Below are 27,502 nucleotides of genomic sequence, written 5' to 3' on the forward strand. Positions count from 1 at the left end.
CGCACTGTTATCCCTTCCCGGCCTGGGGATAAACGGAAATGTGCTGCATTGTCCTCCCTCAAGAAAAAAACACCTCTGGAACAACTCCTGCTGCGCTGGAGCCTCTTTCGTTTGAAGATCTGGGGGTGCCACGCGTCCCGACATCCCAAAGAACTACAAAACTGAGCAACTCCTAGGGGAAGAGGAGGGAGGGAGAGGCATTATCCCACATTTCACAGACAGAGAGCAACGAGACAAGAATTTGAGGGCATCACCTCGAGACCGAGCTGCGCCTTTCCCCAAGCGCGCAAAGCTGGAATTCGCCCCTTTGTCGATGGATCAAAGCTGGATGCAAAACTCATTGCAACAGAGCATCCTGGGGAAATAACCCAGCTTCTCCCCTTCCACCGCCTCATTTGGAACATCATTCCTTGCAGGCTGATGTTAAGTGGCTGGAGCAGGGTTCATTAACAGATGAGAACTTTCTAAACCACCCCTCCCCACCCCTGGGAAAAAAAACAACAAACCAACAAACCGGCAAACCCAAAAGGAGATGAGGGAAGAAAAGGAGACAAAGACGAAAGGAGTGGAGGAGGAAGAGGGTGGAAAGGAAACATCCATTTCACAGGGCTCACATCAGAGCACAAAGCCGAGCTGCAAAGAGGACGAAAAGCAGATAGGAAAAGTCATCAAAGCCTTTTCACGGCAGCGGCCTGGGTCCCTTCCCCAGTCAGCCTCTGCCTTTCCCTGGGGAATGCAGGAACTCATCCCAGCCCGCAGAGCAGTTGTGAGGGGGCTTTGGGGTTATTTTTAAGGCACAGTCATTACGGCCCTTGTGACTCACTGCCTTGTAATGATGGGAGTCTGTTGTTTGATCTGCGCAGACACAGGCGGCCAAATAATTTTTTATTTTTTTTTTAAAGAAGGGATCCTGAGGGGGAAAAAGTTATTTCACAGAAAATGACAAGAGGAAAATAAGATGGTTCATTGGAGCAGGGTCTCACGCTGACACACAAGCACTCAGTGCCAGCTCTGTTATTTTAACCTCCCATTTTTAACAGATCCTCATCCTTTACATCCTTGGCTTTCCGGGGCCCATTACAGAGCTGGCCCAAAGCAGTGACTGGACCAGAGGACACACACGGGCTGGGATAAATTGGGACAGCATAAATAGAAAATAAACCAAATTAAGACCAATCTCTGAAACATTTCCTGCCCCTCCAGCTCCCTGTCCCCAAGGGGCTTTTGTGAACCATGTCCGTCCTCGCTCTCCTTCACGGCTCTTTTCCTTGGATGGTCTTGGGCTGGTTTTCCTGGACAGAAATGGCAGTGGCAGACAGCTGGCAGGAAGGACAGCCAGACCCAGCCCCCAGGACGCTGCTGGGTGCCCAAATGCCAAGGCAGGATCAAAGTATTGCTTGTTTGATAACCTCCAAGTGAAATTCCCGAATTAGCAGCAGCCGTGGCCCCAAATGCACTTCAGCCACAGCACGACTTGAGGGCTGATTTTCTAACAGAGGCAGGAAGGAGCCACTCCAGTGTCTCAGAGACCACGGCAGAAGCCCCCAGAGCTGAGCCCAGCTCGGGAGTTTTCACTTTTTTCATTTTTCTTCCCTTACATAAAGAAGCCAAGCGGAGCTGCCCTGGTTTCTGCTCCATATAAATCATATGGCCGGGGAGTGGGGATCACTTTGACAATGAATTAACATTTCTGGGTTGCTATTTCTGTCCCTTTGTTTGCCCAGACACAAAGGCTCAGCCCTCTGTACTTCCCAGATCACAATGTCTGCGTTGCATGAGATCATGCTTGTGCTTTTGGACATGTCTTTCTTTTTTTTTTTTTTTTTTTTAACAGCTCCTACTGAATTCCCCCAACTCAGCATTTTCCTTCCTCTTGCTCTCAGTTGATCAAACAATATCAAATGGAGCCCAGGAGCTGTGCAGATACGTTTTCCTCATGTTTTTAATAAGGCCGGAGGTTCTGTGTGGAATTTTGGGGAAGTGAATTGGAGCAGAGAGGAAGTACCTGACAAATAAGAGGCAGCTGCAGCAGAGGTGGCCACGGCAGGAGCTGGTGGATGAAGCAGCAGGAGCAGAAAGCACTAGAAAGAGGTGACAGTGACAGCAGGGACCAGTGGGACTTGGATTTCATCTGGGCAAAGTCCTGGCTTTGCTCATCACAACCTCCCCAGGGAGAGAGCCAGGCAAGGGATAAAACATCACCAGGCTGAGAATCATGGAAGTGGTTTGGTTGGGTTGGGAGGGACCTCAAAGCTCACCCAGTGGCATCCCTGCCATGGCCACAGACACCTTCCATCGTCCCAGGCTGCTCCAACCCGGCCTTGGACATTCCAGGGATCCAGGGGCAGCCACAGCTGCTCTGGGCACCTGTGCCAGGGAGGAATTCCTGCCCAATATCCCATCTAAACCCACTTTCTGTCAGTTTAGAGCCATTCCTGGTGTCCTGTCACTACTCTTACAAAGTAATGCAGAATTCAGAGTACACAGGAATAAAGAGCAGCTCCGGCTTTTTAAGAGAATTAATCTGTTCCAGGTAGCTTTGGAAAAGGGGGACAGGGACTCTGAGAGCCTGAGGGTAGTGCTGGCACACCCTTGGGGACAAGCACAGGGTGAGGAGGGGAGCTCTGAGCCTGGAGGGAGCGTGGCTGGAGGATTGCTGCCTGTTCACCCCCACCCTCTCCAAACCGTGGAACAAATGAACGTTCCAGAGATCCCAGACAGACCTGGAGACTGTTTGGGATGGCCTCTGACTGCAGCAGGAGGCTCTCCCCGTGCTGACACCGCAGAGGTGCGAGGCAGCCAGCCAAAAGGATACTTAGGGTGCAGCAAAACTCAGGGAAACAGATTTTACAGAGACAGACACTAATTCACTCAGTCAGAAACAAATCTCCAATTTCCTGGTCTCTCCCCGCAGCTGGAATTTTCAAGAGGAAGGAGGAATCATAAAGCCCTGAAGGAGCAGAAATCTCCTCTCACCATGCCAGCTCACATCCTCCCCACAGGATCATAAATCCCGTATCCCCCCAAACAGGAAAACGGTAAATCAGGAGAGCTAATTAGCACAACGAGGGACTCCCTCAAGCCCGCTTCTCTCATTAGCATCTCTCCCTTTTTTAACGAGCAGGGGAGGCAGGAGCTGGCAGCACAAGGGACAGGGTGGCTGCCACCACCTGCTGGGACACAGCTGTCCCAGGACAACGGGCATCGCCTTTAAAAGGAGCTGACGAGATTTGACACAACTGCTACCACCGACAACCTCGCCGCAGCTCTTTGGGCTGACAGACGTCTTCGGTTTGTTTTCATTTCTTTAATTGATATCTTATTAAGGTCCCTATAAACAGAGCCAGCACAGAGCAGCGTGCAGGCGGTTGGGAAACCAGTGCTGGCAGCGAGGTGCCCAAGGGGAGGAAGGACAGGAATTCAGGAGGGAAATGGGTTATCTCCAGCTTGCCACAGACACCAGCCTGGCACGGGCACAGCGGTGCTACAGGACACCTTCTCTGGGTGATCTGGCACCAGCGCCACCAGCTCAGCCCCTGCTTGTGCTGGGAGGCCAAAAAAGCCTCCAGAGAGCACAGAGCAGTCCCACAGCACTCTCTGAGGGAGGGTTTGGCCTCCTCTGCACAACACACGTCACTGGCGCTGGCAGAACTCCAGCTGACCTCGAGGGATGAGAGACACGAAACATCTGCACCCAACGCAGCACCCTCCAGCAAAGTCTCCTCCTGCTCCTCGAGGAAAAAAGGCAAGGCTGAGGTGGCCTGTGCTGCCGTGCTGCTCACACGGGGCTGTGCGGAGGGCACAGCCAGGAGCCAGCCTGCTGGGCTGCCCTCTCCAGGATAACCAGCTCCTGGTTCTCATCCCACCTCCCAAAAAACCTCAGCTCCACGCTCTGGACTGGCCACTCACAAGGAGCCAGATGGATGCAGGGTAAGAGAGACCTCATTTCACTCACACCTTGTCCAAGACAATGGGACTGATCTCTGAACTGAAGAGAAAAAAAAAAGAGAAAACTGCTTTATTCTCATTTTTGAGATGGGAAAGCAAAGCAGAGCGGGAAGAAGAGATCCACCTATGCCCACGCTGGAAGCAGGAGGCAGAAAAGGACCAGCCCCAGATCAGGGCATGCTTCCTGTGGCCCCAGGCAGTGCAGCAGGTGAACAGCTTTCCAAAGCAGTGAGAACTGCGAGGACAGTGTGAGAGATGCACCTGAACCGCTCCTCCAGTCCCAGCAGCCCTGCCTGAAAACCTGCCCCAGGGTTTGCTCAGTGCCACACTCTGATTCCTGAACTGCAAGAGCTTCCCTTCAGCTCCCCAGCCTCAGCAGGCTGTTAAGAACAAGAAGACAAATAAATAAACCAGGATTTTGCTTTGTTACTTTGCAAGAGCGACTCTTGTGCAGCAGCTGCTGCAGGCAGAGAAACCCCAGTGTTACCAACTGCAGCTTTCTCCCAGTAATTAATCACAAAGTTCATGATACTCCTCGAGAAAGCTGCCCATAAATAACACCATGGGACATGAGCTGACTGCAGGGCACGTCTGCTTTCACTAACCATTGTCAGGACCTTTGCCAGCTCCAGGAGAGGGCTGGGGTTTTACAGCCAGTCACAATCTGATAACCACATGGAAAACTCGAGAGCTTTTTCCCCTAGATCATACACTGGGAAGAAGTTGCTGTAAATTAACAATTCCATTGGGGCTGCACTCCAAACTGAAAGTGGGAAATGAGCACCACTGTGCCAATCTGTGAGGCAGAGCAGGAAGCTGAGTGGCCCCAGCATGGACACGCAGTCTGTCAGTCACAAGACAAAGGGTGTCCTAAAAGCCTTCACAAAACTGAGCAGCGTCCTGATTAAAAAAAAAAAAAAAAACACCCAGTGATAAAATTGTGCTTTTAAAAAAATAAATTACTGGCTATCGGGTGCCTCAACAAGTTCTGGAGAAGGTGGGCCCCTCCTGTGCCTTCCCCACATCTTTACCACGAGGGTGGGGAGGTTTCCCAGAGAAGCTGTGGCTGTCCCTGGATCCCTGGAAGTGTCCAAGGCCAGGCTGGATGAGGCTCGGAGCAGCCTGGGACAGTGGAATGTGTCCCAGGTGATCTTTAAGGTCCCTCCCAACCCAAAGCCCCCAGTGCCATCCTGCACCAGGCCCCACCTGGCAGCTCAGACTTGGATTGTCACTCCCTCAAAGAAAGAAAAGCAGACAGGGATTGATTGCTGCCCCAAAAACCCCACTGGGAATTCTCTCTCCAAGCCAAACACAACAAGCAGAGCCCTCGGACAGCCCCTGACCTCCTCCTGTCGCTCCTATATGATAAATTCCATGCTGGTGTGGTTTGTTGTTTTGCTAGGAATGAAAATAATCCTTGCCAAGCTTTCCAGGGCTCACAGTGCCATCTCCAAACAAACACTTCACTGCCTGGCAAGGAGCTTTGTTAGCACAGCTCGAAGTGCTGAACCATGCAGGGGGTTTGGACACACGCTGGAGTCACAGAGATTGTCTGGAACTTTCTTTTTGAAGAAGTTTCTCCGTGGGCTGCATTCAAAACATTCCCCCCCCCAGCAGCACAGGACAGGGAATGGGCACCACTTGCCAGCCAGCAGCTGTTCCAAGGGCATCCACATCCAAAAAGGCACAAGAAGGTTTCTTGGATTTCCTTGGTGCCTCGTGGAGGGGGGCGGAAATTAGAGAAAGAAGGGTGAATAAAATAAAATAAAATAAATTTTACAAAAAAGCTTTTATCCCAGGATTTTCTTCCATATACAGCCTACTGTCTTAATGATCCCTAAGTTGTTTTGCATCCGTGCAGAAACTCCTTGTGCTCCAGAGCCCAGAGAGAAGTCAGATTTCACTCTCTGCCTGTGGGCATTAATTCAGGTTATCTCAACCCTCTTTTTGCTCCATCCACGTCCATCACTCTCCTTACCTCCTGCACAGGCAGGCATGTGCTCCTCCACATCACTTATCTGCCAATTTCCATTTTCAATCAGATGTCTCCCAGCGTTCCCAAACTGTTACCCTGGGTTTCTTTGCCCGACACGTCGTAAAAATAGCCCAGACTGCAAAGCTTAGTTGATGTTTACAGGAGCCTGTGGAAACTTCCAGCTCGCAATAATTAACTTCCAATCAAATTTTAAGCTACATTAAATAAAAAATAGAGGGCAGTTCAGGGAAATGCTCCAAAATCCACCGGTGGGAGACAGTGCCCTCTGGGAACAAATTAGTGACATCTATTAATGGGAGAATCCCGGTGGATTAGGTGAACTAACAAAAGTAATAATAATTAACATCAGTCACATGGAACATAATTGACTCCCGAGCGCTTCTGATGTTATTTTTCTAATAAAGATGCTGGAAAATCATCAGAGTTGGCCGGAGAGCTTATCAGGGGCCAGCACAGGCAGCAGGATTAGCTGATTCACCCCGAGGAAGAGCCGCTCGTCCTTCCCAGCAGCGGGAAGGAAACTTTCAGCAGCCGAATCTTTGCTGCTCTTTCATCTCTCCCCAGCTCAGCCCGGGCAGGGGAACCCTGGGGGGACCCTTGAGGGAGCCCTGCACGGAGCTGCCTGCCAGGAATTGCCCTTTTTAGAGCTCCACACCAATTAATTTGTGGTTGTGGAAGAGCCTGCTCTGGGCTAGGTTTATCCTGCCTTAAAGTAATGTTTACCGCTGAGAAAAGCTTCACTTTGCACAAGAAGCTGGACACAGCGCCAGGCTGGCTGCTCTGGAAGCCAGACCTCTTCCTCTGGGTTAAGTGCCTTTTCCACAAAACATTTCTGCAAATAGCAGCTCACTCCACGTTTTGCAAGGTGATTTGGCAAGTCCTGGAGATGGTCTAATATTGCACCCACCCTGCAGTGCCGGCCACGCTCCTCGTTGGAAAAGGTTCCTACAGAAACCGTTCCTTCCTGTCCAGCAAAGCCACAGGCTCCACAAGGCACAGTCTAAAACCCAACTTCTGGACAAAGCAAACTCCACTTTTGGAGCAGTTTTTCCCAAGCCTGAATACGCCATCCTCCCACCCCTCCCTGTCTGCTGTCACTCCTGGGATATCTGTCCCCGCTGAAATATCCAAAACACATCCACTGGTGTCCACAATGCTTCATTAGTCCCCAGGGCTCCTACTCACTCATTTATTAGTGTCCCTTTCTCCTATGGGACATTAGGATTGGTCCTTTTAACTCCCCCGTGCCCAGATGCTGCCTGAAAAACCACACAGAAACACAGAATGGTTTGGGTGGGGAGGGACCTTAAAGCTCACCCAGTGCCACAGGCAGGGACACCTCCCACTGTCCCAGGCTGCTCCAAGCCCTGTCCAGCCTGGATTTGGACATTCCTGGGGTCCAGGGGCAGCCACAGCTTCTCTGGGCACCCTGTGCCAGGGCCTCCCCACCCTCACAGGGAGGGATTTTATTTTTTTTCCCAATATCCAATATAAACCCACTCAGTTTGAAGCCATTCCCCCTTGTCCTGTCACTCTTGTCAAGAGTCCCTCTCCATCCTTCCCGTGGGTTCCTTCCAGGTATCCTGCATCACCCTGATGCCCTTCCCAGCCCAACAGCAGCCTGAGGGAGCCCTGCTGGCTGCTCTGTGCCTGGTGACACCGCAGGTGACCTCAGCACGGGGCTGCCGCTGCCGTGAGCAGCACCAGCACCCCTGGCCCTGTCCCCAGTGCCAGCCAGCTGGAATAACGAGGGTGGCTTTGATCCTCATCTGTCGCTCCCTGAGGAACAATGCAGCCTTTCAGCACTCACAGTTCATTGGGAATTAACGTCGCCAGCGCGGCACGGTGTCACACACCCGCCTGGCCGATGGCCTTTGTGTCCCATCCCAGCCCCATCAGCTCCGAACCCTCACCAGCACCTCCCCAGAGGAGGACGTTCCCACCCAGCCGTGCCTCTCTGCCCCTCGCCAGCCTCAGGGAGCTTTGGACCTTCCAGTCATTGCAAAAACCCTGCTCAGGCTGTCCCAGAGAGCCCGGGGGAGACAAGTTTGTTATGGAGAAGCCAGATCGCATTTTTCCACCCTGAACATTCTCTTGTTGGTGCCCTCTGCACTCTCCTGTCCCTTCCCCTCTCCCAGCCACGCTGGCAGCAAACACCACGGGGTTTTCTTCCCGCCTCGAGCAGATGCTTCATCTGCTTTTGTTGGTACGAGATGCAGGTCAGGCCCTGGCCTGGCACACAGATCCTGAGCTGCACAGCCAACGATGAGCATCTGCAGCCAGGATTAATCCAGGAGGTGGGAAAAGGCACATCCAGCAGGAAAACACCAACCTCCCTTTCTAACTCCTTTGTACAAACACCGACACATTTATTTTCCCAGGATTTCCAAGAGGTGGGAGAGTGCCTGGGTTGCTCAGCATCTTCTGTTTACTGGGGAGGAGGGTTAACAGAATTCCTTGCTCCACATCCAAAGAGGGACATTGGGGGTAGCAGTAGAACTCACACACTTGTCCCATCCTCGCCTGCCCGTGACATCTCCAGAGTCTGGAGAATCCTCTGGGATTTCCACTGGCCTCCTGCCACTTCTTCTTCCCCACCCCACGTTCCCAAGTATCCCCAGAGATGGATCTGATGCCGTTTTTGGGGATGAGACTCGTAAAGGCTGCCTCACACCACCAGAAGGGGAAGGCATCCAAGAGAGCTTGCAGCATTCCAGCTCTCATGGGTGATCCTTTCCCCAAGGCAACATCTGGAGCAACAGCTGGCCTGAGGAGATCTGGAAGTATTTAACACCAAAAACTCAGCTCTTGTGTACCCTACCTTTTATCCAGGGAATTTACAACAAGGATATTTGAAGTAACAAGTCCTGCTGACTGTAACTGCTGACTGTTGCTAACTCTCTAGTTCATTTTTTTTTTCACTTCTAACGTCTCATTTTACAGTCAACAGTTGTTTTCCTCGTGGTGGATAGATGATCTGTTGACATCCTCGGGGCAGAGAAAGTTCCCAGTGGGCAGCTCTTCCTAAGAGACTGCAATGAAACCAACCTGACATGGCACATTGAATATTTGTAAGGCTGGAAAGAAGCGTGAAATAAACAAGCAACACCACTTTAAAAAACACGCTAATTTTCAGGCTTCATAACAAAACAGAAGAGCAAACAAGTCACCCAACGAGTCACCTTCAGGCTACAGCCATCTATTTTTAATGACAAGGCTCAAATAAATTTTTTATCAGCGTTGTCTCAGTGCAATCAGCAGATTGCAAAGCCTCCTGCAGACAGAGGCAGGAGGGGGCTGGAGGAGATCCCAGCCGCCCAGGATAAGGTGTCACCCAGGCATGAGGGATGTCCCTGCTGGGTGTGGTTTCCGAACCCCGGCAGTGCCTGCAGGGCTCCCAAATTCCCCGCGGGGATGGTTTGTGGTGGCCCCTGCTGACCACACGGGGTTTGTGTGGCTCCCCAGCTCCATCCATGAGCAGGGAGCACAAAGCTGAGCAGGGAAAGGTCATTAACCCTGGGAGAGACCCCTGCCAAAACCCATGGCCTGTCTGGGTTCTTTTCCTTCCTGCTGGTGGGCCAGGCCCAGTTCACAGGATTCCCAGTGATGCCTTGAGTTTTAGCTTTCGTATTTATTTGTACTACTAGTGTGTGACTCTGAACTTCATGCAAAGCGTGAGCGAGTTCCCTCACAGCTCAGTCACACAGAACAATCCTTCTCCAGCCCCAGAACCAAGGACACCGCTGCAGCTTCGGGCCCCAAAAATGCAAACAGCAGGGAACTGAGGAGAGCAAACTGGGAGTGTGGGACTGCATCACCTGAAGCTGTAACTGGACCATGAACCCCAGTGTGCAAATGGACCAAAACTGATCAAAGTGTGAGAACTCCTGACTCAGGGTCCGTCCTGGCCCATCTTGGGCGCAGCCCTGACGAGGCTCCTGCACTGCCCAAGGTGCCTCCTTTGAAGGGCTGTTCATAAGTTTCTGTTTTATTCCTTTAATCCTGTCCAGCCTCTGTTCCAGGCAGCCTCTGAAGGCACCACCAGGACACAGATTCCCACACGGACACTCTCCCAGCTCCCAGCCCCCCAGGGGCCCCAGACTCCCCTGCCTCTCTGCCAGACTCTCCTCGGCCCGGGCCGCCCACGCTGGCAGGGCGAGTGTCCCCAAAGCCACGCAGGGCTGCCGGCTCTGATGTCACTTCTGGAGACGTCCACTTCCTGCCGCCCAATTTTCATTATTTAAGGCACTGAAAAATTCGCTTCTTCGTGGAGCTGGGCCAAGAGCAGCAAAGGCCTTGCTCCTTCCCCCTCCTGAGGGCCCGGAGCCCAGCACACAGGGAAGGCATTACAGCTATGTAACCTGGGGTCACATTTCACCCTGGACTCAATTACCAAGGGTTAAAAATGGAACAAGACTTTACTTTCCCATAGGAAAGTTGCTCTCTGCCTCCAGCGGCCTCCTGACACTTCCACAGAAAGCAGCATCCTCCTCAGCTCTGCCTCAGAGGGAATTTCTCCACGCTGGCAGCTCCCCAGCAGACAGCTCCTCCTCTCCGGGCCACCACATCCTGCTCACACGGAGCATCCCGGGGTGCCTGCTCCTGCTGCGGGGGGAACCTTCACACCACAGCAGCAAAGACAGCCAAAGCACCACCGTCCTCTGGTGCAAAACCCCTTCCTCACACCAGCGGGCTCCGTGACGGAGATGATTTCTGCTGGGAAAGAGGATTCGGGGAAAACACCTCTCCGGAGGGTGGCAAGAGGCAGGGCTGGAGCTCCACGCCAACTGCAGCCTTCTGCTGGCATCCCAGCGGCGGGGATGTGAAAATCTCCCCTCCAGGAACGCTGACAGCGTTGTCACCAAGCTCTCCCCAGCTGCCTTCAGCCCTGGAGCAGATGTGGCCCAGGCAAGGCTCGTGTCCCACATCCACGGCAGCACCGGGGAGCACGAACACATTGGGTTTTCTGCACTCCTTTACTCCCCACCGCCGCTCCTTCTGCATCAGCCAGAGCTCCCCTAAAATCTTCAGGCGACGTGAAGTGAATGGGAGAGGAATGAGGGAGGTGTTGGAGCAGCACAGCCATTGGGAGCAGAGTGAGAAAACACGGCAGCCCTCGGACTGGGAGGGCTCCCAGCTGGGCTAGGGGACTCTGGATCCGCTCCTGCACAGTGCCTGGGCAGAAAAAATCATCTGGTAGCAGAAGGAAGAGCCCATGAGTTGCTGAGCCTTGTTTGGAGACCCTGCTGCTGCGTTTGCCAGCCCTGCTGAGCTCATGCAGCCACCTCGCTGTGGAGCTCCACCACGGGCAGCTGGACCCCAGGCCCACCTCGCCCACCGCTCCCTCACTGCCCTACAGCACAGGGGGACATTCATGAGTGTCCTGCTGGCCTGGGACGCCCTCGTTGTCACCTGAACACCCCCAGGCAGCACAGAGGGAAGGAGGGGCAGCACAAGGCTGTCCTGGGGAGGCGGCTCGGTGTCCCCTCACCACTGGGGAGGGTGGAGGGCAGGTGTCACTGAGTGCAGGGGGGTCACACCTCCAAAGAGCACTCAGCACAGCAGGGGTGTCAGCAAACCTGGCCCCCGGGGTGCAAAGCCCAGCAGAACACTCCAGAAAAACACAGCCGGCCCCGTCTATTCTCTCTCCCACACACACTGCAGCACGTATCATTTCCACCACAGCAAGGGGAGAGATATACATCAAGGATCCTCTTTCGTTCCTCTTGCTGAAAGCTGCTGGCTGCAGAATCTGGCAGCCAGGAGCTGTGGTACAGCTCCCAGAGCTGCTCCAAAGGGGAGCATCAGCTCCACACACAGCCCCATCCCTGCCCTCTGCCCTGCAGCAGGCCAGCCTCATTTCTATAGCTCATTAAAGAGGGATAAAAGTAACCTTTAAAGGTTGCTTTCATGTGAAACAAGTCTAAAACCAAACAATGACTTGGCAAAGAGTGAATTGGATTTTTAAAAGCGATGCGTTTTACTGGAAATCTTATTTCTTTCCTTTTTTTTTTTCTTTTCCTTTTTTTCTCCTTTTGAGCCTGATGGTGGATTATTTTTCCTTGACACAATCCCGCCTCCGCTGTGATAGATGACGGCACATTTAGCAGCGTTCAGCCAAAACTTTTTATCTCCATATGGAAGATGGATGGACCAGGACTCTGAAGCCCTCGTCAATCCCTTCAAGAACAAACAAGGATCCAGCCCAAACCCCCTCCCAGGTTTGTTTAAAACACATGGAGCACAGGGCAGATCCTGTAAAGCTCCATCCATCTGGCACCATTTTTCAGTGCTTATGAAGCCAAAGGCAATGTGTACTGCTGGAGACCTCCGGCCACTTCCCTGGAAAACCCGAGGGAGCTGCAGCTTGGATGGGCTCTGTGCTGGGGGCCAGCACTGCCTGCACCTTCCCGTGCCTGCGTGGGGCTGAGGGGATGTTCTCTGAGCAGGGATCACACACAGCTCCTTGAGGGCAGGGGTTGGAAAAGCCAGAGAAGAGCCGAGTGGATTTTGGGGGGGGGGAAAAATAAATATAGCAGGTACTGCATCACTGCAGCCAATCCTGCATAAAAATGGACAGGGAAGGGGAGGCAGCCTGGATGAGCAAAGCAGAGCAGGAGATTGTGGAATCCTAGAATGGTTTGGGTTGGAAGGGACCTTAAAGCGCATCCAATTCCCACCCCCTGCAGTGGCAGGGACACTTCTCACAAGCCAGGGAGGTGAGGGCCTGGAGCTGCTCCGGGCTTTGCAGGTTGCTCCCAGCGTGGGTGATTCCCTGCACCACCCCAGGACACACACACACATTTGAGGTGAGGGAGCAAGCAGGTGATGCTCAGGACTCCAGGTGAGTCTAGGAAAACAGGAAATACACCGGCATCACAGATTCTTCTTTCCAGTCTTTGCCTCTCACAAGAGATGAGCCACAAGCCTTTAAACAGCAGCCCTGAATCCATCTGTGGCAGTGCCACAAGGACCTGCTCCCAAATCCCTGACACCCTCAGAGTGCCCCTTCCCACCTGAACTAACAAGCACAAAGAGCAGAGGTTTGGGGTGAATTTCCCTGCAAGACATCAGCAGAGTTCCAGAGAAAACTGGCTGGGGTAACAAAAAGCGGGAGCAGGTAGGGCAGAAATACCACCACAGGATGGACACAGGAGGTGGAGGGGGCTGAGGGTTGTCCATCTGTAAGGAAAACGTCATGGCCACGTCTTGGCACGGGGTGCAGCAGCAACAGCCATCACACAAAACAGCACATGCACCACAGCACTCCCACACCTCATTAATTACGGCTGGGGCTCCCAACACAACATGCCAGAGAAGTTACCTAACCAGCAATAAAACCTCCTCTGGCCCCGTCTCTGGTACAAAAGTCAACACTCATCTCATAAAATACAAAAAAAAGCCCCCAGATGTTTACAGAAGTCTGTTGGGCAGCTCAGTGCAAATGTTGTTTACCACTGGGGATCAGGCCTGACCATCCAGCTGACAGGAGCTTTGCTGTCTTGTGGCAGCAGGGTGATGCTCCCCAGCGTCCCTCAGCATCAGAGCTGTGTCCCCAAGCCACCACCTCTTGTCGCTCCAACCCTCTGACCACAGCTGCTTCCAGTGCAACACCTGCTGCCCAGCAAGAAGCAGTTTAGATCTGGTTTAGATGGATATTGGGAAGGAATCCTTCCCTGTGAGGGAAGGTGTGCCCAGAGAAGCATCCATCCACTCTAATTACAAAGACGGATGGATGCACGGGTGGATGGATGATGGATGGATGGATAGATGGATGGATAATGGATGGATGGATGGATGATGGAATGGATGGATGGATGAATGGATGATGGATGGATGGATGGATGGATGGATGGATGGATGGAGAGATGGATGGAGAGATGGATGGAGGGATGTATGATGGATAATGGATGGATGGATGGATGGATGGATGGATGGATGGATGATGGATGGATGATGGAATGGATGGATGGATGGATGATGGATGGATGATGGAATGGATGGATGGATGAATGGATGATGGATGGATGGATGGATGGATGGATGGATGGATGGAGAGATGGATGGAGAGATGGATGGAGGGATGTATGATGGATAATGGATGGATGGATGGATGGATGATGGATGGATGATGGACGGATGATGGATGGATGATGGATGGATTGATGGATGGATGGATGATGGATGGATGGATGGATGGATGGATGGATGTGGATGGATGGATGGAGAGATGGATGGAGAGATGGATGGAGGGATGTATGATGGATAATGGATGGATGGATGGATGGATGGATGGATGGATGGATGGATAATGGATGGATGGATGGATGGATGATGGATGGATGGATGATGGATGGATGGATGATGGATGGATGGATGGATGGAGGATGATGGATGGATGATGGATGGATGATGGATGGATGACGGATGGATGATGGATGGATGGATGATGGATGGATGATGGAATGGATGGATGATGGATGGATGGATGGATGGATGATGGATGGATGGATGGATGGATGGATGGATGGATGATGGATGGATGGATGATGGATGGATGGAGGGATGGATGGATGGATGGATGGATGGATGGATGGATGGATGGATGGACAGGTCAGTGGAAGATGCTGCCCACACGTGACACATCCACAGAGACATCAGGGCCAGGTTTTCTGCCCCCACAGATCTCCAGGCACCCTGATGAAGGCTGGAGTGCCCACGGGTGCCCTGCAGGGCTGCTGCAGGCTGAGGCATCGCACGGAGCAGATCCACGGAGATCTCCCGGTGACAAACACCCTCCCAGCTCAATGGCAGGAACCAGGCCAAGCAAGCACAGAGTGCATTTATTGCTCCTAGGAAATGCTTTCATTTCCCCCCCTCCTCCTCCACGTTCAATTCAAGAGAGCTCCCTCCATGCCGTGCTGATAACCATGGGAAGTGAACACGCCGCTAGCTTGGACAGATCATTATCCCTTCATGCACGGGGCTGAGGAAGGGGGTGGCAGTCTATAATGACGCTAATTAAGTCCTTAAGTGTCTTGGTAAAAAGCAGGTAAGGCTTCAGCAGAAGGCAGAATATTCCATTAGGGCAGGCTTCACCGTAGACACAATGCTGCATAATGGGATCCTGTAATTATGCCTGCACTGCAGAGACTTTTAAAAAAAGGAGCCCTGTTTTACATTCTCGAATGCAAACAGCATGAAATGATGTTGCTTAGAAACCTTTACACTCCTACAGTGTGTGCAAAAAAGTTATTCCAGACATCTGTATTTAAAATAAAATTTAAAAACAATCCTACCGCACACACTCACATGGATCTTGGCTTCACGGTGAGTGATGAAGCCTATGAAATGTCAGAGGAAATTTAAATTAAAGGAAAAAAAAAAAAAAAAAGACACATGCATTTAAAAAACTTGAGCAGCTTGTTAAGTCATTTCAGGTTATGTCTGGTACTGTTCCACCTCACCCCTTCACACAGAGCTGCATCTCCCTGCACTGACGGTGCCGTTTGTACCAACCGACCCTGAGAGGCTCGGAATTATTTCCCGAGTCATGCTGACCTCAAATACCTGGAAAATATTTTCTGTTCTAGAGAAGCCAGCCCCGGTTTCACTTCAGAACAGGCACACACAGAGCAGAGCACTGTCCAGGTGCTGGAGTCACAGAAAAACCCCTTCAGCACAGAAAAGGTGACAATTTCATGGACAAGTCACTGTGCAGGGCACGAGATCCAAAATCCTTCTGCTGCTGGCTGCTTTTCCAGGGTGAGAAGGGTGCAGGGACATCCAAATTTCCTAGAGCCAGGCTGACACAGCCAGGTCTGCAGCAGCCCACAAACAGCATTTTTCCAAGCATCATCCTGATCCTTCCTGCCGTAATCCAGGCACGGCTTCCCACGGAGATGGCAGGGCCCAGCAGGGAAAGCTCTGCCTCGATCCCAGCAGGCAGGAGGGGATGGAGCTTCCCGCACCCAGCAAGGCAGGAGGGATCGGCAGCTTTGCTCCATGAATCCAAAACCCCCCAGCCAGGGCTGCCACTGCCTCCCACCCACCCTCTCCTCCTCTCCGAAAAGGTCACTGCTCCGTGCCTGGCAACGGGGAGCAGCAGGCACGGCGGATGGATGCGTCACGGCTGCCACCACGCTGGCACGGCACGGCGCAAAGGCCAGCACCAGGGAGGTGACAGACCTGTCACAGAGCCACGTGTGCCAGCCAGCTGTGCCCAGCAGCATGCGTGGCACAGAGCTGATGCCCTCTCCCCCTCCCAAACCTTGCAGTCATCCTTCTGCCACTCCCCGCTGGCAGAGACCCCTCTGGGGTACAAGATCCAAAACCAAAAAAAAAGTGTGGGCTCAAGGGATGGAGCCTGTGTGCCCTCATCAGCAGGGAAAGGAGGATATCCCAAATGGGAAATTCCCACAGGGAAAGTCTTCACTGGTGGGAAATGGGAATCAGCAGCTGTGCCTCTGGGGCAGTGGCCACGCTCAGGATTGTCTGAACTGTGCCAAGGAGCTGGAGCTGTGCCAGGGGATGGTCGGGTTGGATTTTGGGAAAGGTTCTTCCCCCAGAGGGTGCTGGCGCTGCCCAGGCTCCCCAGGGAATGGGCGCAGCCCCGAGGCTGCCAGAGCTCCAGGAGAGCTTGGACAGCACTGCAGGGAGGCTCAGGGTGGAATCTGGGGGGTCTGTGCAGGGGCTGGATCCTTGTGGGTCTCTTCCAACTCAGAAGATTCCATACTTCCATGAACTCCACATGAGGCAACTTTTTTCAGCCCTGCTGGTACCTGCTCTCTGAGGTCTTTTCCAAGATTCCCTTAATCCTCAAGGCTACAGTGGCCAGAACACATTTGTCTTAAACATCACCCTTCAGAAACACCACTCTTCCCTCTGTCCTCACAAAGAACCTCCTGACAAGAGCAGATTAACTGCTAGGACATTTTAAATGGCAGAGAAAGCACTTCCTGTGCACACGATTTTCTGCTGTCACCTGGGGAGTCCCATAGGCAGCATCACCGGGAATTCCAGCTCCCACACTTGGCTCCTGCAGGTGTTTCAGCTCCTGCCAGGGAGCTCTCCCTGGTGGTGCAGGTATCTACAAGCTGCTTCACCCACAGATGCCAAGGATCCAAAGCTGGAGCCTCACTCTCCAAGTTCCTTTGGGGCAGGAAGCGTTGCTCACACCTGGATGCAACAACTCCAGTTGAGCACTAAGATGCTTTAAAGCCTTCTAGTAAAATAGGCATGAAAAGTGTGATCAAAGGTGAGAATTTGTACTGCCAGAAGAGGAGAATTGTACATCCAGAAGACAGATGCTGGCCAGATTCTGAAGGCAAATTCCACACCTCACCCCGCTCTGATCCGACTGGAGCCAGCTTCAGGAACACATCCTTCCTGGGGGAATGTGCCCAAAGCAGGGCAGCCCTCCTCTGCCAGCTGCTCCCCTCCCACTGGGGCAGGAGACAACAGGCACATTCTGCTTCTTCTGTCTTTGACTGTTGCTAAAAATAACGGATAGGAGCGGCGTGGCTCAGTGCTGCTCACCGGGGGTGAAGTCCAGAGCAGATCGAATGAGATTCCATGTGCAGGGTGCTGCTGGTGTGTGGGAGCACAGGCAGGGGCCGTGCTGTCCCTCAGGGCTGAAGGCAGGACACAGAGGGAATGCACTGGTGGAGCCTCCAGAGAGTGGAACAGGCACAGCAGTGGGAAAGAGAGGTAAGGAACTGGGTGTCCCCCGTGTGAGAAGCTGGAAATCCTGTGAGCTTTGAAATAATGAGAGAATGTCCAGCCCTTTATATCCTACAACATCAGTCATCTCCATCGTGGTGTCTGCAGTCACCTGAAAACTCGGGGTGCGCTCCCCAGACCTTCTGCTCGTTATCCAAGCCCCGCTCTTCTGTGCAAACCACGGCAGCTACAAAGTCATTTTTCCCAACCCCTCTGTGGTGAGGCCAAACAGTTAAAGGACAAGCCCAAAGCCTGAAAGACAGCACTGCCAAAGAAAACATCCTGGCAACTTCTGCCCACGGCTCCAGAACGAACCTCAGGGCAGCAAGGAGGTCCCGTTCCCCCGTGCGTTCTGATCTGAGGAACCAGAGCACATCTGATTTCTTATGGACACCTCAGCAAAGTGCAGGTTCCATCTGGCTGCCCTCTGCATGGATAATGGATATTTTACAGGGGGCCAACAGCCAAGGGAAATAAAGCAAAAGCCTGAAATTGCTCTTAGAGATGGGACAAGCAGCACCTGCAGAGCCCACGAGATTTCTTCGCCTCCTGCCCCAAGAACCCAGGACTGTAAAACCTTTGAAGCTATTTTTGCTATGCCTTTTTTTTTAAAAAAAGCCAGCTTTAAAGGCTCGATTCACCACCCACAGCAATGCAGAACATTCCCAGCAAGAGTTAAACATGAGAAACCTGTTGATTAATTTACAGGCAACAAGCTGCACTAATAAAGCCCCAGGGACCTTAATCAAGCTGTTTGCTGGTTGCCAGACCAAAGCAGGAAGATGGGCAGAGCTGTCAGGATGGATTAGCATTTGCCCACTGGCAACACTGCTCCTGAATGGGAGAAAGAGGGGGAGAAACACGAACAGAGAAGGTCTTTTCCAGCCTGAACCACTCCGTGATTCTCTGGAGGGGAAATGATGTGCCTGGAGCTGGCTGGAGCCAGCTGGATGGCTCTGGAGCTCCCAGCCTACACAGGGGATGGGTTTGTGTCCCAGGTTTTACCTCCATTGTTTGCAATTCTTTCTGAAAAGCGGGAAGGAGCCGTTTCTTCCTATTTTTTTTTTTTTTTTCTTTTTAAAAGGATCCCATCCTTTTCCATTCAATAAGTTTTCCTGGCCCCCCTTCTCCTCCTGTTCCAGGAGATCTGAATGAAGTAAAGTTGTTTATTACTGACCCTGTTTTGAGGGGTTTGGGTGAGCACACAGTGGGGTCAGGACGTTTTGCAAATTCAGCTGAAGCTGAAAAGGGACAATTTCCTTTCATTGTGACAACCAGGCTTGGCTCAGGTGCCTTTTTCTCCCCGAACCATTTACAGTCCTGACCACGGGGTTAATGCAGCAGAATCCATACAAACCCTCCGCCTTCCCATCCCTTAACCAACAGCAAGGAACCCAAGTGCAATCAGTGCTGGAATAAGTCAGAATTACAGATCTGAACTCTGGTTATCTGCAGGAGAACTTTTCACCCTTTAAGCAACTAAACCATATTTAACCTGGCAATCCTTTTCCTGTGAGCTGCCAGGGAGCCTCTGCCTTGGGGTTCCAGTTTAACAGGCTGCTGTGTGGCCAAGAGGATGTGGAGAGCTTGTAAAACACCTGACTCCACACAGGAGCCAGCAGAAAAGGCCAATAGATTGATTTTATTTTGCTAAAGCTTAACAGGCCAAAACAAAGGAGCAGGGAATTGCTCAGCTGTGAGTCGTGCTCACATCAGGTATGTTTGAACAAGGCCATTTCCCCCAGCAGCTTTCTGCTGTTCCAGCCAGCAGGAATGAAATATCCCCTGGGAATTCCTGCAGCTGAGTGCTTCAGATCCCCTCAGCACGGCTTTGGTAATTTATACCGGCCAAAGATCACCTTCTCCTGCAGTTACATCTCCCCTGGACACCACCAGGGACAAAAGCTGCATGTTGGCACCTCCAGACTTGCACCCAGGAAGGGATGAAGGGGATGAAGGCGAGCACTGAGAAAATGCAAATGCAGCCGAGGATTAGCAAAAGCAATTATGAGCGACGAGTAGTGGAAATAATGATTCATCAGGAGTTGAATCAGATGTGGAGCCCGGTCCTGCACTTTGGGTTTGGCGATGGCAGTGAGGATTCCGTGCCTACAGAAATCGTTTTTAAAGCTATTTAAATGCACAGAAGGCCCAGTGAGAGTTTTGCAGCGCCACATTTTTGTCTACCCTACAACCTCTCAGACAGACCTTGGAGGATGTCAGGGGCATCCTGCTCACTGCACAGACACCTCTTTCCTTACCAAAACTCAGAGCCAAGGAGAGATGCTGCAAAGCACGGACACCGGACGGGAAGAGCTGTGTGAAAGTTTGGGCTGGGTGAGTGGGTCAACCCCTCTGAACCATAAATACAGCAGCACACAGTGAGTCCCAGCACATCTCAGAGCACCTCCAATGCTCTTGAGACACTGACAGCGTCACGGCATCCCCACGAACAGCTGGAAAAGGTGGAGAAACACAAGTGCACGACCTTGCTGAAGGTGAAGAGCTCTCCTCCCTGCTCTGGGGAGGACACTGCATCCTCTCTGTCACTCCCTGCTCCTCCTGGTGAGGGAACACTCTGGGCATTGCCCCGAGCACAGCCAAATTCCACAACAGCTCCAGCTGTGGGATTTTCCCTGTGCAGGGACACCAGCCCCAGGAGAGACCCCAATAGCCAGGAACGGCCTCTGATGAGACAACATTTCCACTGCTCTCGCTGGGAGCAGCTCTGGAGCTGGAAAGGGGCTGGCACAGAACCCTGACAGGGCAGAGGACCATCAAACCTGGGACAGCTCTTCTCACACCCGCTGAGCAGAGCGACCTGTCAGCTCTCCAGCTGCAAAGCTTCAGGTTAAAGGATTGCAATTACAGAATAAAGTCAAGTGTCAAGTGAGTCACTACCACAAAGATGAAATGAGAAAGCTCAACTCAAATCCCTCCATCCCACCCCAGGCTCAGCAGCCAAGATTTTCTCCCATCAGCTGCAAACTCCCTGCCTTGCCAGTGAAATCACAACCAAAAAGCCAATCGAGCTTTGGGTTTGGTTTCATTTTTTCCCCTCTCAGTGTTCAAAGCCTGTGCAGCAGAGTTGGATTCCCACAGGCTGTCATTTCAGCACCCCTCAGACTCCCAAAGCTCTGCCAGGAATCCCTGAATGCCACACTGACACATGGCACCTTCCGAAGGGCTGGGGTGGGAATTACTCCTGGTACTGGGGTGGGAATTACTCCTGGTGCTCTGTCCTGAGCTCAGAGAGCTGCTGAGCAGGGTTGGTGTGGTAGTTTGGGAAGGAAGTGAACTAAAACCATCACACAGACTCAGATTTTTAAGGTGGGTGAGCTGCCCTGAGGGAGAAACGTGGGCCCAAACAACGCAGGAGGATTTTTCTGTCACAAAGGGACAGATGAGGAGCAAACTGCACCAAAAATTGGCTCCTTGGAACTCCCTCAGCACCTTCCCTTCCCTTTGACACAGCTGTGGGTCTAACCAGGCTCTCAGCCAGATTCTAACCCGGGTTTGCGCTCCCCTGGTGCCAAGCTGCCAGGGAGAAACTCCGGGAAGAGAAGAAAGGACATCCTCGAGGGGGTTCATGCCCCTAGGAGAAGCAGCAGGCGGACAGAAGGGACCCTGAGCAGGCTCAGTGCCAGAGCCAAGAGCCCCCAAGCTCCCAGTCCAACCAGTGGCAGTCCCTGTCACGGCCACACAGGCTCTGCTCACTGGCAAAAAGCAAATTTTGCCTGTGGGCTGCCCCAGCCCCCTCCCGTGGTCACTTAATTTGTGTCCCCAAGGCTGTGGGGACGGGGAAAGGCAGAGCCACTGACCCCACTGCAGTTCCACCTCTGCTGAACCGTCCCCAGGAGAGCCTCTGCCACCAAAGAGAGGGAAAAGCCTGGCCAAGCCAAGAGTGAGCCAATGGCAACAACTGGAACCAAATTTCCCAGCCAAAAGGCAGAAAACTGGGGCAGCACAGGGAGTCCATCATGGGATGGATAAAGATGATTCCGGGAAGACAAAAATCAGCAGGGAGAGGGATGAAGGAAAACCCAGAGCTCCGACCACACCAAAGAAGGAAATAGACGAAATGCCCGCATTTTTTCTTCACTTGCTGTAGCAGAAAAATGAAATGAAAATAAAGAATGTAATCTTCCTGAAGCCACTGGAGCATGAGTATAAATTACAGCTGCCAAATAGCTGAAAACAAAATCAAAGCTGGAAATCACTGGCAGGAGAATTTCAGATGGCTCTGTGGGTCACCTCGATCTCCAGCAGCTACAGAAGGGAAAAAAAAAAGGTTGCAGAGGAACTAAATTATTTATGTCAGTCAAGCTTATCTGTCAGAAGGATACACCTTTCCTATCTCAGCACATTTCTGGGATTAATGATCAGGCACTATCTGGAGCTGGGCAGAAGAAGAAAAACTGAAGTGATTTGGTTATTGGGGAGGAAAAAAAAAAAAAAAAAAGAAGATGTATTACCCAGCTCAGCTAACAAACGCTGAATTTCAGAGGAATATCTCCCTGAACCAGGAAAATGATAGTTGATGATAACTGAAAAAATTAAGCACTGAAGGATAGCAAGAACAAGAGCTCTGCTGAAAAGTGCAGCCAGGAATGGCAGTGGTGCCAATGCCTGATAAACTAATGAAGATGCTAATTAAAACCAGAGCACTTTCCCGTCTGGGGCTGCCAGCAGAGACTGGGTTTGGCCTGAGCAGGTCTCACTGGGGACAGGGGATGGCTGGACGAGGTTCATCAGGACAGTTCCCTCACCCCAAAACACCAGCTCCCCAGGGAGATCACAGTTTATCAACCCAGAAAATAGGCTGAGGGGGCAGGGGTTGAAATTCCTCCTTTAAAACAAATTATTCCCGAAGGAAAAAGCCGAGAAAAGTTCAGAGGAGCAGCTGTGGGGGGTGGTGGCTGCTGCTGAGGTGACGCCTCGTTTCACCCCCAGCATGGGCAGCACCCACGCTCTGTGTGAGCCCAAAAATGGGTGAGAGCAAACGGGGAATCAGCTCAGAGGTGTGGAAGGAGGCTTGGGAGCCAGCACTGGGAACGGGGCAGGGCCTCAGAGTGATGAAAAGAAATCATTGACCTTAAAAAAGGCAGAGCAAGGAGGCGACAGCGCCCCAGGTTTCACTTGCTCCTTTTTCTGAGAAAGTTACTGACTCCAAGGGATATTGACGGTCTGAAATGAAGCTTTGGAAGGTCCAGGTTTGCGTTGGGCAATCCTAACTCGGCATTCCTGGATGCTCCTCCTTCCCAGGACACGGAGCAGGTGCCTGTGAGGAGCGGGAGAAAAAGCTGCATTCGAGGGCAAGCACTGCGCGTCCATCTTCGCAGCCTTTCAGAATGTTTATTTTGGTTTGGGTGCGGACAGACTCGTTGGAGGAAATGATTTCAAAGACACCACGTAACTGCACAAAAAGCACATTGTGCGGCGATAATCCTCCTGTGAAATCCATCCCTCGCTGAGCCGCCACTGCTCCCACGGGATCCTCAGAGGCTCGGCCCTGCCTGGTGAGTTTGGTGGCACTGAGGGGACACCCGGCTTAGCACGGGTCCCCTGCCAGCAGCTGAGCCCAGAGAGTGACAGGAAATCCTGAGCGGCCCCAGCTGAGGTGACACCTTCATCGGGGAGGTGACTCCTGCCCTGGCGCGCCCCAGCAGCCGAGCCCGGAATGCCAGCGCCCCGAAAAGGGCAGGGAAGGCTCGCAGGGACCCTCAGGCACAGCGGGGGTGAAGAACCAGGAGAAGGTGCTACCCTGGAGCCGCTGCCCCTGGCCAGCAGCCAGGCAGGGAACAGAGTGCCCAATTATCCCAGTGACGGGATGATCCCGCGTTGGGAAAGGCGCTGGTGACGAGATTGCCACGAGCACTCCCGGGGCACTTTGCTGCTGCCCTCAGGCTGGTCCCAAAAGGATCTGATCGCGGCTCGAGAGGCAGGGATACGTGATCCCACCTGGAATTTTAGCACAGGGATTCTTCCACCGTCCCCTGGATCATTTGAGGCCGCTTTGGGTCCATGGGAAAGGATTCCTGCAGCACCACCAGGCCCTAAGAAAAGCTCCCTCCCAAACCACTTGACTGTGAAAAAGGTGGGCGGAGGGGAAGGCAAAGGGTCAGTTTTGGTTTCCACTGGCACCAATTACGCCTCTGGCACGTTTATGGAATTTTTTTTCTTTTTTTTTTCCCATCATCAAGATAATGAGGTTGGGCTTTTTATTTTTAGATAAACAAAGGCTGTAATGGGCAGTCTGTGCTGGGGCATGTCTGGAGCCTCCAGCTTATCAGAGCCATCACGGGACGCAGAATTTTTGTTCATTTTTATCTGGGGGGGGTAAAAAAAAAAAAAAAAAAAAAAAAAGAGGAAGAAATCATTGAAGCCCAAAGGGGTGGAAGGGAGAGCTCTCTGCTCTCCAGCAGATCCTGGATTTACCATGCCAGCTTTGACTGGAGGCCACGAGGGAGCAGACACAGCAATTAGCAACCAAACAGCTGCTGCTGCCACCTCCAGCTCTGCTGGGACTCGGGCACTGGCAAGCAATTAAAAGTTCACATCAAAGCCCATCTCCAGAGGCACACTGACAGCCCTGAGGATGGCCCTTGCCCAGAGATGCAGCCCAGGGTTGGTTTTCAGTCCCTACCTCGTGCTCTGAAGCCCTGGGCTGGTTTAATGTCCAGCCTGGGACTCCCTGGAGCAGAGCCCTGCTCAGACCTGGTGGCATCAGGGACAAAGCGGCTCGGGGTCAGGGCAGAGCAGGAGCAGGCAGGGCTGTCCTGGCAAACGAGGGCACCCCAGGTTCTGTCTGCTCTGCCTCTCACTGCCCACATTTACACATTTCTGGGGTAGCAAAGGTACTTGACAGCTGCAAAATAATAATAATAATAAAAAGGCAGATAATTCTGCCTGCCGTGCCTGTGTTTACGCAAAAGCCGCCGGTTTATGAGGAACAGCTTAGTCAAAGCACACAAAGAAACACCCTGAAATATTTTTTTGAAGAGGGTTGTTTTGTTTTGTATTTTATTGCTTCGAGAAGCAAAAGGTTAGCTGCAGAAATAGAGAGAACAAAGCAGCTTAACAAACAACTGCTTCTTGTTTTTCTTATTCTGCTCGGCCTCTCCCAGACCCTGCTCAGCCCCAGCTCCCCCTCACCCAGTGCCCAGCAGAGCAAGGAGCACCCAGAACCTCCAAAAACACTCAGCTGGGGAGGGGCAGAGCCCCCCAGGGGACTTGTCCCAGCCGGGGCAGCTCGGTTTGGGTTTGTTCCTCCACATCAGCAGGAGGGGAAAGAGAGAAGTGGGAGATCCTCCCTCCTGCTCAGCCTCTCCAGCCTTCTCCAGCCCCCAGCTGTTCCTCCTGACACCAAAAAACTTCAGCAGCCACATGGCACAAGTCCTGCTCCGGTCCTGACCCAAACCCTGCTCCGGTCCTGACCCAAACCCTGCCCCAAACCCAGCTCCGGTCCTGCCCCAAACCCTGCCCCAAACCCTGCCCTGGTCCTGCCCCAAACCCTGCTCCAATCCTGCCCCAAACCCTGCTCTGATCCTGCCCCAAACCCTGCTCTGATCCTGCCCCAAACCCTGCTCTGATCCTGCCCCAAACCCTGCTCCAGTCCTGCTCCAAACCCAGCTCTGATCCTGCCCCAAACTCAGCTCTGATCCTGCCCCAAACCCTGCTCCGGTCCTGCTCCAAGCCCTGCTCCGGTCCTGCCCCAAACCCTGCTCCGGTCCTGCCCCAAACCCTGCTCCGGTCCTGCCCCAAACCCAGCTCCAGTCCTGCCCCAAACCCAGCTCTGATCCTGCCCCAAGCCCTGCTCCGGTCCTGCCCCAAGCCGTGCTCCGGTCCTGACCCAAGCCCTGCTCCAATCCTGCCCCAAACCCTGCTCCGGTCCTGCCCCAAACCCAGCTCTGATCCTGCCCCAAACCCAGCTCTGATCCTGCCCCAAACCCTGCTCCGGTCCTGCCCCAAACCCTGCTCTGATCCTGCCCCAAACCCTGCTCCGGTCCTGCCCCAAACCCTGCTCCGGTCCTGCCCCAAACCCTGCTCTGGTCCTGCCCCAAGCCCTGCTCCGGTCCTGCCCCAAACCCTGCTCCGGTCCTGCCCCAAACCCTGCTCCGGTCCTGCTCCAAGCCCTGCTCCGGTCCTGCCCCAAACCCTGCTCCGGTCCTGCCCCAAACCCTGCTCCGGTCCTGCCCCAAACCCTGCTCCGGTCCTGCCCCAAACCCAGCTCTGATCCTGCCCCAAGCCCTGCTCCGGTCCTGCCCCAAGCCCTGCTCCGGTCCTGACCCAAGCCCTGCTCCGGTCCTGCCCCAAACCCTGCTCCGGTCCTGCCCCAAGCCCTGCTCCGGTCCTGACCCAAGCCCTGCTCTGATCCTGCCCCAAGCCCTGCTCCGGTCCTGACCCAAGCCGTGCTCCGGTCCTGACCCAAGCCGTGCTCCGGTCCTGACGCAAGCCCTGCTCCGGTCCTGCCCCAAACCCTGCTCCGGTCCTGCCCCAAACCCAGCTCCAGTCCTGCCCCAAACCCAGCTCTGATCCTGCCCCAAGCCCTGCTCCGGTCCTGCCCCAAACCCTGCTCCGGTCCTGCCCCAAACCCTGCTCCGGTCCTGCCCCAAACCCTGCTCCGGTCCTGCCCCAAACCCAGCTCTGATCCTGCCCCAAGCCCTGCTCCAGTCCTGCCCCAAACCCTGCTCCAGTCCTGACCCAAGCCCTGCCCTGTGCACCTGCAGGTTTGGATATCAAGTAAACCTGGATTTATCATCCCTGCTCTCAGCAGGAGCCCTGAAGCATCCTAAAATCACCCTTGAATGCTCTGGCCATGACAGAGATGCAGCTCAGCCCCAAGCTGTCTCAAGGCTGGGACAATCCAGGCCATTCCCAAGGGACAGGGAGCAGGCAGCTCCCCTGGTCACAGCAGGAAATGCTGGGGTTATTGTTACCCTGTGGCATTTGAGAGGTTTGTTTGTCTCAGCCCCATTAACCTTCGGCAAATTAAAGATAGAGGGGGAAAAAAAGCATGAATTAGTAGCAGCTCCCAGCAGCTGAGTAACCTGTTTTCCCAGTTTCCAAAACAAACCACCTTATCCCAGCTTGGATAAAGAGAGGAAAACACCTGTCCCTGCAGCATCCCACCAGCTCTAGCTCCTGTCTGCAAGGCACAAGTGGCGAGGAGAGGAAGAGGAGGAGAAGGCTCCATATCTCCCCAAATTCAAGGGTTTTTTTCCTGGCCAAATGAAAGGAATGGCTTGGTTGATGAGTCCAAAGGGGAGCGACGCTGGCTGGAATGCCTGAGCTGGGACCCAGAGCCATCCCTGGCTGCAGCTGAGGGCTCTGTTCCTTCAGAGGGTTTGAAGGTCTGGATTTATTGGCACGGGAGTGCCACACGCAGGAGAGGAGATGCACGCACGTTTCTGGGAGCTGGGTTCTCCCACTCGAGCGAGAAACAAAACAGGTTTGACAGAGAGCAAATTAATTCAGCATGAAGAAGCTCTAAAAAAAAAAAAAAAAAAAAAAAAAAAAAGAAAGAATTTTCTCTGACACACGAAAAATAGATAAATCCTCGCAGAAGATTGCTTTAACGAGGCCAAAAATCCATCAGGACGCTGCAGAAAGGAGGCACAGATAAAGCTCTCAAATGGATGTGATGTTTTATACCCCCAGGCACTGAGAAGGCAGCGCAGTTCAGAGATGACAGCAGGGATCTTAGCCAGGACTCCTGAACTGCCTCGAGATTCGGGGGATTGCTGCCACCAGGAGAGAAAAGCCCCATCCACGGCAGGTGGTGCAAACTCCAGATAAGGCACAGATAAGATACAGATGAGCTGTGTCACCTCGGGC

The 27,502-nt window shown here is 53.0% G+C and overlaps 1 protein-coding gene across 1 annotated transcript in view; it reads right to left on the reverse strand.

The window, feature by feature from the left end:
* The window catches only part of NEURL1B (neuralized E3 ubiquitin protein ligase 1B), a 127,322-nt gene that overhangs the window by 94,069 nt on the left and 5,751 nt on the right, over nucleotides 1-27,502 (reverse strand). The gene's annotated exons all lie outside the window — the stretch shown is intronic.

This window comes from Hirundo rustica, chromosome 14, assembly GCF_015227805.2.
Source record: "Hirundo rustica isolate bHirRus1 chromosome 14, bHirRus1.pri.v3, whole genome shotgun sequence".
NCBI classification, from domain to species: domain Eukaryota; kingdom Metazoa; phylum Chordata; class Aves; order Passeriformes; family Hirundinidae; genus Hirundo; species Hirundo rustica.